The sequence below is a fragment of the Narcine bancroftii genome, chromosome 2, assembly GCF_036971445.1.
Source record: "Narcine bancroftii isolate sNarBan1 chromosome 2, sNarBan1.hap1, whole genome shotgun sequence".
NCBI classification, from domain to species: Eukaryota; Metazoa; Chordata; class Chondrichthyes; order Torpediniformes; family Narcinidae; genus Narcine; species Narcine bancroftii.
In genome coordinates this window covers 286,705,129-286,723,278 of record NC_091470.1, presented here as the reverse complement: position 1 = coordinate 286,723,278, position 18,150 = coordinate 286,705,129, and the positions used below count along the sequence as shown (strand labels likewise).

The window sequence follows — 18,150 nt, the reverse complement described above, 5'->3', positions numbered from 1 at the left end:
TATGGGTCATCTATCTGAGCAGGTCTATCATTTCATTGGAGTTGGGGGTGAACTTGCCCAAGTAGTTCACCATGCTCAGGAACCATTGCAGAGCAGCCACGTCTGTTGGCACCGGCATTTCGCTTTTGGCCCTTGTTTTGGATGGGTCCATTTCTGGGCTATTGGTGGTGAACACGTGGCCCACATAGCTGATTTGTTTTGGATGGAACCTGCACTTGCAAAGGTTGAGGCGCAGGTTTACCTTCTGTGGTTGGTTGTGCATCTTCTTTAGGCTCTTCAAGTGTCGTTGACTATATAATTGCACAGGGGTACCAGGTAAAAATTTGTTCCATAGACCTGTGGGATACCTTGCTGGCCAAATTAATGCCAAATGGCATCCTCAGAAACCTGTGCTAACCAAGTACAGTGCTGAATGTGGTCAGTAGTGACAAGCGGTAGTCAAACAAGACCTGTAAGAACGAGTTCTTTGCTTCCAGGACTGAGAACAATGTCCCCCCGACCATCTATGCGGCAACTTCCTATTCGATGCACATGGGATGATGTGGTCTTTTTCAAGGTCACATTGAGGTCTCGCGGATTTATACAAATTTGGATTTCCTGTCTATCTTTTTTCTTGGTGGCCACCATGGAGGACACTCATTCAGTTAGTTCTGAGACTGGAATAATGATGCCCAAGTCCTGCATTCTGACTAACTCAGCCTTGACTTTATCTTTCATTGCTACTGGAATATGGTGGGCCAGACAGACTGCGGGTCTTACTCCGGGCTGAGTTGCATGGAGTACGTCACCAGCAGCCTCCCCAGTTCATCTCTGAAAAGTTCACCGTACTCAGAAAAGATTTTCTGTGAGAAATCATCCTCAGATGGGCTTAACTGATTGGCCTCTGTCCATCCACTGAGGCCTAGCAGAGCCATGACGTGCACGTACACCATGAAGAAGGTTAGCACGTGGAGCAATCCTTATACAAAATACCACAGTCGCGCCATGCTATATTCTATATATTGTCTATATTCTGCTGCCTCCATAAGCAACTAGGCTCGTAGACTTGATGCATGGTTTGACTTATTCCTTATTTCTCAGCCGGTTAAATGTCTTCAGTGGTATGACATTGCATTTGGCCCCAGTGTCTATTTTCATCTCTGCTATCTTAACATTGACTTCCATGGATACGAAGGCCTTGTTACTTCTGATCCAGGTTTCTGCTGGGTTGCCTGCCGTCCTTGTGTTGATGTAATACTCATCATTGGTGTCACTCCCTTTCTGCTCCAGTTCCAAATGGTCAATGGTCCTCCTGGGGTTTGGTCCATGCAGTGGTCTGCTGCCTGGATCTGCAGCACCTGCTGAAGTGGTTCCATTTGCTGCAGTTCTTGCACTGCTGGCCAAACGTTGGGCACATCTCCCTTCTTGGCATGTGGTCTCCACAATTGCCGCATCCTATCCCGGGGGTGGGTTGGCTTGGCTGGCTCTTCCTTCTGGCCCCCTACATCATGTCAATCCTTGTGGCCTGCTGTTGTGGAGAGGCTAGACTTTTACCTTTTACCTTTTTTCTCAGTAGTCTCATATGCCAAGCATGTTGCAATGGCCTTTACTAGCATCAACTCGCTGTCTTGCAAGTGCCACAGTCCATTCTGTCTTTAATTAGTTCGTCGCCAAGCATGCTGAAATTGCAGGTTTTCACCTTGATTTTTAAATCGCTGACGTATGAGTGTATCGACTCTCCAGGCTTCTGGACTCCCACGTTGAATTTGTGCCTTTCCATTGTCAGATTTCTCTGGGTGTGCACATTTCTCTAAATTTATGCTTTGAACATTCGGGGTCCTCTCGACTCAATCGGGCTGGTAATGATGTTCCCATCATGCACTTTGCCTGCATACACAAATGAACTCTCCCTTTACAATGGCTTCCAGGTCCGCCAAGTTTAACAGAATGTACACCCTGGTACGGGCAGGCTTGTTGCTATGTGCTGCTGCTCTGAATATGTTGTATTCCTGTTCAAAAATACGCTAGTTTTCTATCAAACGCGAGTGGGTCAGCCGTCTGGATCTGTCCGCCATTATGGTGACTCTGCAAAACGTGGTTGTGGTTACGCTGATTGATTTACAGTTGGAAGGCCTCAAGTTTGGGACACACTTGATCCCACTTCTGACACCATGCTCGGTGTTGTGCGCTTAATAACAAGTGTGTCGGCGGGTGGGGTAAACCAAACAAAGGACTTTACTGAACATAACCAAACAGGGTAGAGGGAGAGAGAGCCCACAGCACAGCTTCTGTTCTCTGTTAGCACTCGATTCAACGAGCGCACGCTGGCGCTTGCGCAAATGCGCTGTTGTGAGTCTAGTGGCTGCAATGTGATTGCAGCAGGTGCAGAGTAGCCAATGGCAGCCGCTGTCTACAGTAACTAAATTTCTTATTGCCCTTAATATTGAGTGGCTTAAAATAGAAAATGGTATGTTTCTTTTGCATGACCATCCCTTGAATTTAATGTTGGCGTCAGCTATTTAACAGTGGTTGAAAGTCACTTTGTCATCCCTGATAAATTATGATTTATTAGAGAAAAATATCCATGAGAACATATCTCTACTTATATCATGGGATTCAATAAGAAAATCTTGACCTGGATGCTTTTCCACAAAAACAATCCCTCCATAACCTGTGGGTTGCCTCGTGAAAAGATGTGAAATTGTCCATTTTGCCAGGAACAAAATGAAATAAAAATGCATGTTATATAAGAAATGGCAGAGCTCTACAATGGAGAGAGATTCATCTAACATAATTCATGACTTGAAAATTGTTAATATATGACTATAACAAGTAAGAAAGGTAACAGAATATAATTATTTAGTTCTTTGAAAATTACATGTAAAAATAGGGAGGTTATGTTCAGATGTATAGATATTGTTGAGACCACATTTGGAATTCTGTGTATAGTATTGGTCTTCTATCATAACAAAGAATGTAAATGTTTTGGAAGCACCTTAGAGGAGTTTTATATGATTAATACCAGAAGTGGGTAGGTTTACCATTTGAGGATATGTTAAGGTTACATTTGCTGGAATGTAGAAGAGTAGTGGGGACTTGAATGAAACATACAAGATGCTGAGGTGTTTTGACAGAATGAATGTGCAGAGAATGTTTCTTCCTAGAAGAGAATTTGGAACTCTGGGTCACCGCTTTGAAGTTTGCTCATTTAAAACAGATGAAAGAAAGATCTCTAAAAAGTTGTTGAAGATATAAAATCCCTTACAATAAAAGGAACATGCTTTATACATTTCTAATGATTTACCTTTGCATTTTTTACATCATAGAAAACATATCATTTATGAGATAGTGAAGTAGAGATTCTGGTAAATAGTAATTTTAAAAACACACTGAAATGCTGGAGGAACTCAACCAGTCTTTTCAGTGTTCATAAAAAGCAAAGATATATTGCTGATGTTTCGGGCCATTGAATGTCAAGAGCAGGTGGTAAGGTTTTTCTTGAGTTGGAGATGATGATAACTTGGCACTTTGGTGGTTTCTACCCTTAATTTTGTGAATCAGACAATATTCGCATAGAGTAGAAACGGTTTTTTACTGGAATAGTTTGGGTGGAGGTGCAACTAGTTCTGGTGTGCATATCTTCAGTTTTAAAATGGGACAAATTACAGGAGCTCTAGATGTCTATGAAATCCTACTTGCAGGAATTTTACATGTGAAATAAAAATTTTACATGTGAAGTGATGGGTATCTGGAAGCCATTGTAAGTCAGCCAGCTTGCACCTTTATGATCTATTTTAAGGTTAATTAATGATTTTCAAAGTATTGTTATTGTCTTTTCTTTGGCTTGGCTTCGCGGACGAAGATTTATGGAGGGGGTAAAAAGTCCACGTCAGCTGCAGGCTCGTTTGTGGCTGACAAGTCCGATGCGGGACAGGCAGACACGATTGCAGCGGTTGCAAGGGAAAATTGGTTGGTTGGGGTTGGGTGTTGGGTTTTTCCTCCTTTGCCTTTTGTCAGTGAGGTGGGCTCTGCGGTCTTCTTCAAAGGAGGTTGCTGCCCGCCAAACTGTGAGGCGCCAAGATGCACGGTTTGAGGTGTTATCAGCCCACTGGCGGTGGTCAATGTGGCAGGCACCAAGAGATTTCTTTAGGCAGTCCTTGTACCTTTTCTTTGGTGCACCTCTGTCACGGTGGCCAGTGGAGAGCTCGCCATATAACACGATCTTGGGAAGGCGATGGTCCTCCATTCTGGAGACGTGACCCATCCAGCGCAGCTGGATCTTCAGCAGCGTGGACTCGATGCTGTCGACCTCTGCCATCTCGAGTACTTCGACGTTAGGGGTGTAAGCGCTCCAATGGATGTTGAGGATGGAGCGGAGACAACGCTGGTGGAAGCGTTCTAGGAGCCGTAGGTGGTGCCGGTAGAGGACCCATGATTCGGAGCCGAACAGGAGTGTGGGTATGACAACAGCTCTGCATACGCTTATCTTTGTGAGGTTTTTCAGTTGGTTGTTTTTCCAGACTCTTTTGTGTAGTCTTCCAAAGGCGCTATTTGCCTTGGCGAGTCTGTTGTCTATCTCATTGTCGATCCTTGCATCTGATGAAATGGTGCAGCCGAGATAGGTAAACTGGTTGACCGTTTTGAGTTTTGTGTGCCCGATGGAGATGTGGGGGGGCTGGTAGTCATGGTGGGGAGCTGGCTGATGGAGGACCTCAGTTTTCTTCAGGCTGACTTCCAGGCCAAACATTTTGGCAGTTTCCGCAAAGCAGGACGTCAAGCGCTGAAGAGCTGGCTCTGAATGGGCAACTAAAGCGGCATCATCTGCAAAGAGTAGTTCACGGACAAGTTTCTCTTGTGTCTTGGTGTGAGCTCAAATACATCAGGCCAATTGGGCCCCTCAAATAGAAACAAAGCCAGAAATGGATGTTGGTAAGATGTTGGCAAAATATTGGGCATGCTGAAAATCTAAAGTAAAATAACACTGGAAATGCTGAGCAGGTCAGTCTGTATATGTTTGACAACAACCAACAAATCAGGCAATAACTTGTTCTGCACAAAGTTCGAGTTCTGATGAAAAACCGTTGGCCTGAGTAATTATTAACATTTTCCATCTTTTGTTGTGCCAGAATATTCCATGTTATTCTTCAATTCAATATGTTCTGAGGATCTTTTGGGTCCACTTGATCAAGGAAAAGTTGTCTCTGTTTAATATTCATAATTATAGCACCTTTGAGAATCCAACATTCTGTGTGCACAACATTAGTGCCTGGCTTTGTAACCTTTGGTCTTGGATAGAGACTTGAATCCAATGTCTCATACTGAGAATACTTCCTATGTAATTTAATTCCTATGATAATCTCTTTGTGGAATTTCATATTTTGTTGATATAAATTTGTCTAATCTAACCTTGAGAATGAACTGAGGGTTTAAGACTATTCAGCTAATCCCTTGTTTACATATGGCTTTGTTTAGGGCCTACTTGGACCATTTTTTTTCTCATTCTTGCCTGTATCAACACAATCCAAAATATATTAGTTCTTTGTTATATTGGAATATAAGTAAATATTTTAACATTACAAGATGCAACTCAGTCATGTGCGAGAAGTTGTCTTTTGGTAAATTCATCCAGGGCAGGACTTTATCAATAAATGGTAGATCCCTGATAAATGTCATAGGACTGAGAGGCCTTGGGGTTTAGACACATCCCATATATTTTGGTGTATGTCGACCCCCCCCCCCCCACCCCCCTCTTTTTCTGCCTAATTTTAAGGATTTTATGGTCTATCCAGCGTACAAGTCATCCCCATTTTTTGGCTGCCTGAGGTGCCCTGTTGACCGATGTATAAGTTGACTCTCTAAGCTTGCAATGCCTGAGATGGGCCAATGACTGGCATATACATTGACCCCCCCCTCCCTAGATTGCACGGATTGATGTGCTGGGCATTGGCTGGAGGTGATTGGTATCCTGGTGGGTCCATCGACACAATGCAGCACGCGACAAAAATATGAAGCGAGGTTTAAGTTGAAAGTGATAGAAATGGCCAAGAAAACCAACAACTGAGCTGCTGCGAGAACATTTGATGTGGATGAGAAGTTGGTGAGAGATTGGAGGAAGAAAGAAGAGACTTTAAGAAAAGTAGCAAAAAGGCAATGTTCTTTGAGAAAAGGAATCTAGGTAACAAAATATTGAATTTATGGCGTGATAAAGGAATAAGATATATTAATGATTGTTATATGGAGGGATCTCTTGTGTCTTTTTGAACAATTAAGAAATAAATACAGAGTAGCTAATGGGACTTTGTTTTTTCCAGCTAAGATCATTCCTAAGAGAAAGATGGTGGCCAAGTTTTGACCCACTTGAATTTAGTGAAATGGAACGAACGATTTTGCTGGGGAATACACGTAAATTTATAACTAAGATATACTATGCTCTCCAGAATAAAAGTGCGAAACCAGGTTTACAGAGATCAAGAGAGAGTTGGGAGTTGGATTTAGGTGTTGCAATACCGGGATTGATGGCGCGATGACAATTTGGGATCTGAAGAGTCTGGAATCCTATCATGTGAACAAGAAATCTGAAATCTAGGCTGATGAAACTCCATGAGAAAAGAAGAGCCCATTTTCCTACCCCACTCCCCCCACCTACTCTGCAGCTGGCTAGAAGCTGGTGAGCAAATCTTCAAAACAAACACGAGGAAAGGCACTGAAAAATTCTGAAATCAGCGCTCCACCACTTCATTCTGGGAAATTTGTTTTGATTTTAAAGGAATTTAATTGAAGAAATAAAATTTTATATTAAAAAAAAAGTTAATGGTAAAAGGAAAGCTAGAGACAAAATTGATCCCTTAGAGAATCAGAGCGGAAAACTGTGTGTGGAGCCTAGAGAAATGGGGGAGATATTGAACAGTTTCTTTTCTTCGGTATTCACTAAGGAGAAGGATATTGGGAGATGTGAGATAAAAAAAAGCAAATTAGGTAAATATGGGGAATGTAGAGATTACAAAAGATGTAGTTTTAGGGCTTTTGAAGAATATAAAGGTGGATAAGTCTCCGGGACCAGACGGGATCTTCCCCAGGACATTGAGAGAAGTGAAGGAGGAAATAGCAGAGGCTCTGGCGGTAATTTTCCAAATGTCATTAGATATGGGGATAGTGCTGGAGGATTGGCGCATTGCGCATGTGGTTCCGTTATTTAAAAAGGGTTCAAGGAGGAAGCCTGGCACCTATCGGCCTGTAAGTTTGACAACTGTGGTAGGTAAATTAATGGAGAAAATTCTTAGAGATAGTACTTATAAGCATCTGGATAGACAGGGTCTGATCAGGAGCACTCAACATGGATTTGTGGGAGGAAGGTCATGTTTGAACAATCTGATTGAATTTTTTGAAGAGGTGACTAGGAATGTGGATGAGGGTAGCGCAGTGGATGTTGTCTATATGGACTTCAGTAAGGCCTTCGATAAGGTACCACATGGAAGGTTAGTTAGGAAGGTGCAGTCTTTAGGTATAAATTTTGAGATAGTCAAATGGATTGAACATTGGCTGAAAGGGAGAGGCCAGAGAGTGGTAGTGGGTAATTGTCTGTCAGGTTGGAGGCCGGTGACCAGTGGTGTGCCTCAAGGATCTGTATTGGGCCCATTGTTGTTCGTTATATACATTAATGATCTAGATGATGGGGTGGTGAATTGGATTAGTAAATATGCAGATGATACTAAGATAGGTGGAATAGTTGAAGAAGGTTTTCAAGGATTGCAGAGGGATTTGGGCTGCTTAGAAAAGTGGGCTGAAAAATGGCAGATGGAATTTAATGCTGATAAGTGTGAGGTGCTTCATTTTGGTAAGAAGAATCAGAACAGGACATACGTGGTAAATGGGAGAGCATTGATGAATACAGAAGAGCAGAAAGATTTAGGAGTAACGGTACATAGTTTCCTGAAGGTAGAAACTCACGTGAATAGGGTGGTGAAGAAGGCTTTTAGTATGCTGGACTTTATCAATCATTGCATGGAATATAGGAGTTGGGAGGTGATGTTGAGATTGTATAAGACGTTGGTGCGGCCTAATTTGGAGTTCTGTGTGCAGTTCTGGTCGCCTAATTATAGGAAGGATATAAACAGAGTGGAGAGAGTGCAGAGAAGGTTTACCAGAATGTTACCTGGGTTTAAGCATCTAGAGTATAGGGAGAGATTGGACAGATTAGGTCTTTATTCTTTGGAGCGTAGAAGGTTGAGAGGGGATTTGATAGAAGTATTTAAGATTATGAAAGGGATAGACAGAGTGGATGTGGATAGACTATTTCCGTTAAGAGGAGGAAAGATTAAAACAAGAGGACATGAGTTAAGAATTAAGGGGCAGAGGTTTAGAGGTAACATGAGGGGGAACTTCTTTACTCAGAGAGTGGTAGCCGTGTGGAATGAGCTTCTGGGAGAAATAGTGGCGGCGGAGTCAATTGTATTATTTAAGAAAAGGTTGGACAAGTATATGGATGAGAAGAAGATGGAGGGTTATGAGCATTGTGCAGGGAGGTGGGACTAGAGAGGGCTGTTTGGTTCGGTGCGGACTAGAAGGGCCTAATAGCCTGTTTCTTTGCTGTAATTGTTATGTTATGTTATAATGGAAAGATGTTGGTCTGATTGGTGTTTGGACAGCATGACATCAATTATAAATGCAAGACCTGGGGTCTCCTTGCAACTCTCCTTTATCATGTCTGTCCAGTTGTAACCTTGAGGGGTGTTCAACCTGTCCTTCCATTAGAAGCTGAAGTGGTTGGCTTGATCTGTCATAGCACAACTTTTGCGACAGTCTCTTAATGAGGAGCTGGGATTTTACCTCTTGTGGCTTACGCAAATGAGGTTCAAGTAGCTTCCTTGAGACAGGGAGAGTAGTGCATGTTTGCTTTGACATTTGTCTTTGTGCAGGAGAGCCTAACGTTGTGTCTCGTGGCACTTTTCTGAGATTTAGGAGTTGAAGGAAAACATCAGTTCTAACTCTAAGATTTCTCCATGAGTTGCTTGGCGCTGCAGACAGTTCTTTCAGCTAACCCATTGGATTGAGGATACTTTGGACTGCTGGTGATATGAGTAAAGTCCCACTGTACGGCAAAGTCCTTGAATCACTGGCTTGTAAACTGTCTGGCATTGTCTGACATGAGGACGTGTGGTGCACCATGAACTGAAAAGTGTCTCTTGAGTTTTGTGATGACGGAGTGCTGACACCTAGTTCCTGCATCCTGTCTAATTCAGCTTTGACTCTGTCCTTCATAGCCACAAGAATGCTATGTGCAGGACGTACAGCTGGTCTCAATTGCAGGCCAAGTCTCATGGAGAAGGTTACAGGTAGCTTTCCAAGCTCACCATAGAAAAGGTTGCTGTATTCATCTTGAATTTGATCTGATGGATTATCTTCAATGGGGCTTAACTGGTGAATGTCTTTGCTTAATGAGACCAGCTCCATTTGAATGCATGCTCGTAGCCCTAGCAGTGCCAGAACATCCTCATGAACAATGAAAAATGACAATGTGTATAGGTTTCCCTCTAGGAAGCACTGCAACTTATCCATACCAGCCATTTGGATTTTGCTACCCCCATATGAAATAAGGCTTGTGGATTTAATGCATGCTCTTTATTTGTTCTTCACTCTTTACTCACTCAAATGTCTCTTTTGACAGAGACTTGGCACCTGTGTCAACTTTCATTTTAACTGAAGTGCCATTAAATTGAACAGAGACAAAAGCTTCATTAATTTCTTTTATCTGTGCTTCAGTTGAATCAACAGCCATTTGCAGAGTTACACCATCGACATAGCATGCCTCATCTGTAACGCTATCATCTTGGTCTGGTTCTATCTGATCTCTGCCTGTTGTAAGTGTTGCTTGGAATTACAGCATTTTTAAAAAATGATTTTATATGTTACAGATATGGCATTGTTGAGCAAGAGCTGGACATTTGTCTCTTTTAGCTGCATGATCACCTCCACATTTATTGCAGTTAGCAATAAAATGTAACCATTTTTTTCCAGGCTAGTTCTTCATTTTTGTCTCATAGTTTTGTTTTCTCATGAACCTAGCCTGGACTGCATCAACTTTTGTGACCTAGTGCTGTGGTGAAGCCAGTGTTTTGTTGTGATCTTTGGTCATCCAATGAATTTGACAGATGGAAATAGCCTTCGCTAATGTCAAATCACTATTATATAGTAGCTCCTTTCTCATATATATTATCATTATTAGTACCACAGTCTAGACTATCCCCTCACAGAAAACTCCAAAACTGCAGCTTTTCGCTTTGATTCTTAAATCACTGACATATAAGTTAATCGTCTCACCAGCTTTCTGATTTTGTGTGTTGAACTTGTGTCTTTCCATAGTAACGTTGGTTTGAAGGTTGCATATCTTTCTAAATGTTTTCTTAAGGCATTTAGGATCCTCTTTGGATTCTATGGGAACGAGGATTGGTCCTCTCTTGCTGAGATCTCTCACTTCTCCCGTGTTCAGGAAAGACTGTTCATGTTCAGTAGTCTCCAGTCCTGCTAGATTGAGGAGAATGTATGCTCAAGTGCGGGCTGTCTTGTCAGAGTGTGCTGATGCAATGAAAATATCATATTCTTGTAAAAGATCCATCAGTTTTCGATGATGTTACCATCAAAGGCAAATAGGTCGGGCCTACGGAATTTATCCGCCATATTCACTGTTTAGCTATTGTGTCATGGCTGGCATAGTTGTCGTTGCTTGTAAAAACAAATCCCAGAAGAAAAATATTAACCTTGAAAAGTCAGGGACATCCCACTTCTGGCACCATGCTGCATGTTTAGATAAATGAAAGCAAGTGAATTAACTTCAAACCTAGTTTATTAACTATATAGATCGAGGATACAAAGTAACACGTCATGGCCACTGGAGTGTGCCTGCATAAATAATCCTCCAGAACTCCAGTAACCCGGATATACAGGATTTGAACACCGTGATGAATCTACAATTATCTCACACCACAGAAGTTGCATAAATCAAAATCTAAAATATCGGAGGTGTGTTTTAGGTGTGGGACAGAAATAGGAATGTTTTTACATGGTATGTGTGAATGTGAAACCTTTCTGGCAGGATATTGCTGAAATATTAACAAGTATAACAGGGTGGCCTTCACGGGCAACCCGGAGCTTTAAATTTTGGCCAACTTTACTGAAATAAGCTATAAATTAACTACATTCAAATTTAATTTGTTAAAATAGCCTTAAGAAATGTATTGCAATTACTTGGAAATCCGACTCCCCTCAACATATAGCACAATGGACTGCTGAGATGTATAGTTGCGTAGCTATAGAAAAAAATTACATACAACAAAGAATAAATATGACATTTATTAAGATATGGCAGCCATATTTGGATCATATAGGTGCCCAATTATAATTATAACTACAATAATAAAATGGACAATAACAGATACTACTATTGTATAAATGCAAGTGACTTCCCCATATAAAATTTTTGATGATCAACTAAATGTGAGCCCTGACTGTGTGTGGATTTATATTGTGGAAGTTTGGGAGGAGGGAGGACATTGTTTTGTTTGTTTTTTGTAATGAAAAAGTTTTTTATATATATGTATATAAAACTTGGAGAGTTTTTTTTCTATATATATGAAAACAAAATTTAAAAAAAAAAGAATCTTTTAGTTAAAATACTTTTGAAGACTGCTGTTATTTAGGAAATATAGTGATTTTTGTACTTTGAAAATTCCCATGATCAGAATGATAGAATATTTTTTAAAATGCTGATTAAGAGACAAATTGGTCATGACTCAGAGGAAATGTTAATAATCCCTCTTTAAATTATGGAACGTTGTGATCCTAAACTAAAACTCCAATGACTGGACGCATTCCAGACTTGGATGCCAAGATAGTAGATTCTTTTTTGACTATTGAATGTTTTTCCTGTTGACACACCAATTTTAATTAATTTTTTGAGATGTTACACAGTTTTGCAATATTTTCCAGTAAACCCAGTATTCTTTAAAAAAGTATCAGAAATGGGATTCTGGTCAGTGTACAGGAAGTGTGGGAAATCATGCCCCAGTGAATGGAAAGAAAGCCCAGGAAATGGGGCCCTAGTGAATAGAAGGGGAGCGCAGAACTGGGGCCTTGTTGACTAGAAACGATGAACAGGAACCATGGCCCCAGTAAATTTAAAAGGAACATGAGAAGCAGAGCCCAGGTTAATTTAAAAGGGAGTGCGAGAACCAGGGCCCTGATGAATGTGAAAGCAGCACAGAAATAGGGACCACAGAGTGAAGAAAGGAGCCAGACAGACATTAGCTATGAGCCAGATCAAACCATTAAGATTTCAGAATTGATGTGCCAAAGCAGCCAGGGAGTACACAATTTCAAAAGCTGGACATGCCCACATGCTCTGGTGCTAATGACATAACTTCACATGTCCAGTTGATCTCAGACATCAGTGATGACTAGACTTCAGCCTGGCCCTTTGGTCTATATGTCTGTGCTCAACATGATGTACAAATCAAACTAAATCTCCACTGCTTGAAGCTAATAAATACCTTTCCATCCCCTTTATATTCACACATCTATCCAGAAGCCTCTTAAATGCTACTAATGTATCTGCTTCCACCACACTCCCAGCAGCCTTTTTCAGGTACTGACCACTCTGTGTAAAATATTTACCTTGCATATCTCCCTTAAGCTTACTCCCTCTCACCTTAAATGCATGCACTTTAGTGTGTGACATTTTTGCTCTGGGGAAAAGATTCTGACTGTCCACCCTATCAAGGTCTCTCATTTATAACCTCTATCAGGTTACCCTCAGCCTCATGCATTCTGGAAAAAAACAACCTAAGTTCATCCAATCTCTCCCCATAACTCACACCTTCTAAATCTGGCAACATCTTGGTAATTCTCTTCTGCACCCTTTCAAAAACGTCCAAACTTTTATTGACATGAGATGACCAGAACTGCACACAGAATTCCAATTGCAGCCTAACTAGCATTTTGTATAGCTGCAATGTGACTTCCTTACTTTCATATTCAATGCCTTGCCCAATGAAATCAATAATTTTAAGAGCCCTACCATTAACTGAAAATATCCCCCTTGTATTTGATCTCCCAAAGTGTAAAATCTCACAGCTGTTTGGATTAAAATCCATTTGCCATTTCTCTGCCCATACTGACAATGAACCTAGATCCTGTTGTATTCTTTGATAACCCTCTACACTGCCCACAACTCCTCCAATGTTTATATCATCTGCAAACTTCCCCAAGTATCTGAATTTTTAAATCACATAACAGTGGTCAATCATTGATCCTTGCATAATACCACTGTTTACAAGCATCCAGCCTTCCACCACTATCCACTTGCCAACCAATTTTGTATCCAAACTTGCCATCGATCCTTTGCACCTGCACCTTCTGAATCAGCCTGCCATGAGGGCCATGCTTGTCAAATGTCTTATTAAAATCCATGTGTACAACATCCACTTCCTGACTCTCAACCACCTTTGTTCATTGCTCAAAAAACTTAGTCAAATTGCTAAGACGAACTAGCCTTCACAAAGCCATGTTGACTGCCCCTAAGCTGACCATGGCTTTCTAATTATGCATAAATCCTATACGTATCTCTTCCAATAGTTTCCTTGCCTCTGATGTGAGTCTTGCTGGACTATAATTGCCTGGATGAACTTTTTCCCATCTGCAAAGATATTACATTATCTATTTTTCAGCCATCTAGGACCACTCCCATCATGAGTGAAGATGAAGAGATAACATTTTTTTTAACATTTAGACATACAGCATAGCACAGGGCCTTTCACCCCACAACCCCATGCCACTTGACCTTCAATACCCCCATCCCCAGTACATTTCTTCATCAGGGCCTCAGCTATCTCTTTCAATAACAGGATATATTCCATCAGGACCAGGGGACTTTTTCATCTTAATACACCTCAAAAGACCCAACACCATCCCCTGATTTCAAAATGCCCTAAAGCAAGAACATTCTCCATATTATGCTCCCTATCACTGCCCATGTCCTCTTTGGTAAACACTAATGCAAAGTACTAATTTAGGGCCTCACCCATTTCTTTTGACTTCAGGCATAAATTTCTTTCTTTTTAAAATATTTTTATTGGTGTTTCACTATAAACAATTGAACAGTAGTTATATATAGATTCAAGAGAAACAAAAAGAATTATTACAAAAAACTTTCCTCATGATTTAAAAAAATCCAGAACACAGTCATATTAAAGAAATTGAATTTAACCACACAAAAAAACCTCAAAAGAAAAAAAAGACAAAAAAAATTATTCACTAAGCAAGGTTAAAAGTTGACATGTAGGAATCAAGTGACAACAACTTGGAAATGGACAGCACAGCACTAAAGTTTCAGAACATCCCTCATTCTTAAGATTATGATAATAGTCCATAAGTTGGCCCCATGTCTTTTGGAAATTGCTATTTATATCTTTGATGGCATATCAAATTTTTTCTAAACTTTACATCACTCTGTGTGTGTGTGTGTGTGTGTGTGTGTGTGTGTGTGTGTGTGTGTGTGTGTGTGTGTGTGTGTGTGTGTTTATAGTTTGATTATTGTCATTCCATTTAATCAAAATTGCACATCTGGCTAACAATGAAGTAAAAGATAAAATTTGATTTTGAATTGAAATGATCATCTTGAAATGATTTGAATAGAACAATTAAAGGGCAAGTTTCTAATTTGAACTTGAGAATCACTGATAATGTTTGAAAAACATCTTTCCAAAATTTTTCAAAGTTAGGTCAAGTCCAAAACATGTGAACCAAAGAGGCATCACCGATTTTACATTTGTCATATTAGAGGATTTATATCTGAATAAAAATGAGACAGTTTAACTTTAGACATGTGTACTCTATGAACCACTTTAAATTGCAACAAACACTGTCATGCACAAAGGGAGGTAGTATTAATCAAATTCCGTACTGCATCCCTAAGTGGTCCTCTTCTCTCTCTAGTCATCCTCTTATTTTTAATGTACATAAAATCCCTTGGAATTTTCTTTAATCCTGGCCACTAAGGACAACTCTAGGTGGATTTTGACCCACCTAATGCCATGCTTGAGCTCTTTTCTGCAATCTTTATAGTTCTCCAGGGCACTGTCTGATTGTGACATCCTCAATCTTGCATGTCCCTCTTTTGTCTTCCTGACAAAGTTAATGAACTTGCTCGTCATCCAAGATTCTGTTACCTTGTAATTCCTTTCCATTCCTTATTACTGAAAAATCCTGGTCCTGGACTCTAATTAGTTGTGAGCTTGCCTGATAACAGCTATTACCAGTTAACTTTCCCTTGTACCCATCTTATCATTTCATAATTTGCCCTTCCATTATTTAGTACTCTTCAACAAGGCTCCAGCTCAGCTTTCTCCTTAGCTATTTTAAACATTTCGGAATTGTTATCACTATTCCCAAAAAGTTCCCTCATTGAAACTCCAGTCATCTTCCTGGGCTCATTTCCTAGCATAGCCCTCTTCCTGGCTGAGTTATCTACACGCTGCTTCAAGAAACACTCCTTGGCACAATTAAAAAATTCTGCCCCATCTAAGCCTTTCATACTTAGGACATCTCTGACAATGTACGGGAAATTAAAGTCTGCCACAATAATGACCCTGTTGTTTTTGCAACTTTCTATCATCGATCTACACATCTGATCTTCCACCTACCTGTAATCATTATTGAATCTGTGTAAAGCTAAAGTTCCAGTATTCCACCATTTTGGTCTCTGCACCATTGGTCATATTCTGAGGTAAGAGAGAGTTTGCATAAAGCATATTTATTAAGATTTTGATTGATATCTGAAAGACTGTAGAATTCTTTGCTTACTGACTCTGGAGTACCTTTACATGGACTGCAGCAGCTAAGAATGTGCTTTAAATCCTGTATTTTGCTAGTGTTGTCCACATTTCATATATGAATATACAAAAACAACAAAGAAAGATTGGAGATGCTCTTTTTTTAAACCCTGCGCAGATTATTGTGGGCAGAGTGGAGCAATAGTGTCTGCTTAAGATATAATGGATTTAGGATGAGTGAAACAAGGTCATGAAACTGAACACATTACAAATGTTGGGGATTGAAGTTGAGATTAGTAATTCGTTGTAGGAAAGGAATTTGAGGATATTGGAGCAGACACATTGCATTAGATGTTTATATAGATGATAAAGGAAATTATTGAGCAGGAACATCACTTAGTAAAGTAATAAATTAATGTTAATTTGTCTAACAATATTTTATGAGTCTCAAACAGTAAAGTTATCAAAACCATGGAAAACATTCTGTATAAATTCAACCAGTTGGCTTGCTGCAAAGTTACACTGCACATACAGTGCCCTCCATAATGTTTGGGAGAAAGACACATTTTTTCTTTTATTTGCCCCTATGCTCTACATTTTTTAATTTATAATCAACCTTTACCTGTGGCAGCCTTACATGCCCAGGCCATAATAACCTTACCACCATGGTTTACAAATAAGGAGGCATGCTTTGGATGTTGAGCAGTTCCTTTACACCTCCACACTTTGCTCTTGTCATCACTCTGATTCGTTAATCCTGGTCTCATCTGTCCATGAGATCTTTTTCCAGAATTCTACAGAATTCTAAATGTCCCAAACATTATGTTGCTGTTAAATGAGGGGAATATGTATTAAAAGGGCTGTAATTTCTGTATGGTCAAATCAAATATGTACAAATAACCTCTAATAAAATCAGGATTTTATTAGAGGTTATTTGATCACATGCAAATTGTTTGATGACAAATTTAAAACTGGAGCACAGGCAAATAAAGGAGAAAAGAAAAACGCATCTTTATCCGAAACATTATGGAGGGCACTGTAGCTGCATTTTTAGCACTAAAAAGATACTTGTCCAATCCACGTTTCTTCATAAAATGGTCTGATCCTTAATGTAGTCTCGCTAAGGAATTGCAGATTCAGATTTATTGTCAAGAGTACATACATACATGACGTCACAGATAATTCTGAGATCCCTTTTTCCTGTGGGCACAGCAGAATTACCATTAACTGGTTATGTAAAAAAAATAAACTACACAGCGTAAAACACAAACAAAACTTTAAATGATAATAAATGTAAACAAACTGCAATACAGAGAGAACAAAAAGAAAATCAATAAAGAACACAAGTAAGAGTCCTTAAATGAGTCTTTGAGTTTGACATTGAGGAGTCCGATGATGGAGGGGTGACAGCTGGTCCTGAACCTGCTGGTACGAGTCTTGTGGCACCTTTACCTCTTTCCTGATGGGAGCAGCAAGAACAGAGCATGTGCTAGGTGGTGTGGGTTTTTGATGATTGCTGCTGCCCTCCGCCAGCAGCGTTCCCTGCAGATGCACTCAATGATGGGGAGGGTTTTGCCTGTGATGTCCTGGACTGTGTTCACTACCTTTTGAAGGGCTCCACACTCCAAGGTATTGGTGTTTTCATACCAAACCACAATGCAGCCAGTCAGCACACTTTTCTCCACATCTCTGTAGAAATTTGCCAGGTTTCTGATGTCATACCCAACCTCTACCTGAGGAAATGGAGCACTGCTCGTGCTTTCTTCATAATGCCATTGACGTGTTGAGACCAGGGAAGATCCTCCGAGATTGTGACTCCCAAGAACTTAAATTTGCTCACCCTTTCCACCTCTGATTCTCCCAATGATCACTGGATCATCTACCTCCGGCTTTCCTTTCCTGAAGTCAACAAGCAGCTCCTGAGTTTTAGTGACATTGAGTGCAAGATTGTTCTTGGTGCACCATTCAGCAAATATGCAAGATTTGAAACATTTTGAATGTAATAAAGGATCATTCTATTGGATTTTTCAAGAATAATTATTTTGTTTCATATTTAATACATGTGCACTTTTTTTTTGCACTACCAATAAGTAGTCATTCATTCTCGCCTGCAGGAAAAGAAGCATCTCAGGGTTGAGTGTGATGTCATCTATGGTCTCTGACAATAAATCTTAAATCTAATCTGAAACTGAAATATTTGTTAACAAGTACAGTATATTGTCATGACTTTTTCATCTTGTCAAAATATGAATGAAATATTTTGTAATTAAGAATTTCACATTACATCATAATACTCATGAAAGTCTTCAGCGTTCCAGGTGTGTAATGTTTTTGTATTAGCATAATGTTG

At 40.1% G+C, this 18,150-nt stretch overlaps 1 protein-coding gene across 7 annotated transcripts in view; it reads left to right on the top strand.

Annotated features, from left to right (window-relative positions):
- The window catches only part of LOC138755372 (ATP-binding cassette sub-family C member 8-like), a 162,472-nt gene that overhangs the window by 78,317 nt on the left and 66,005 nt on the right, over positions 1-18,150 (top strand). The gene's annotated exons all lie outside the window — the stretch shown is intronic.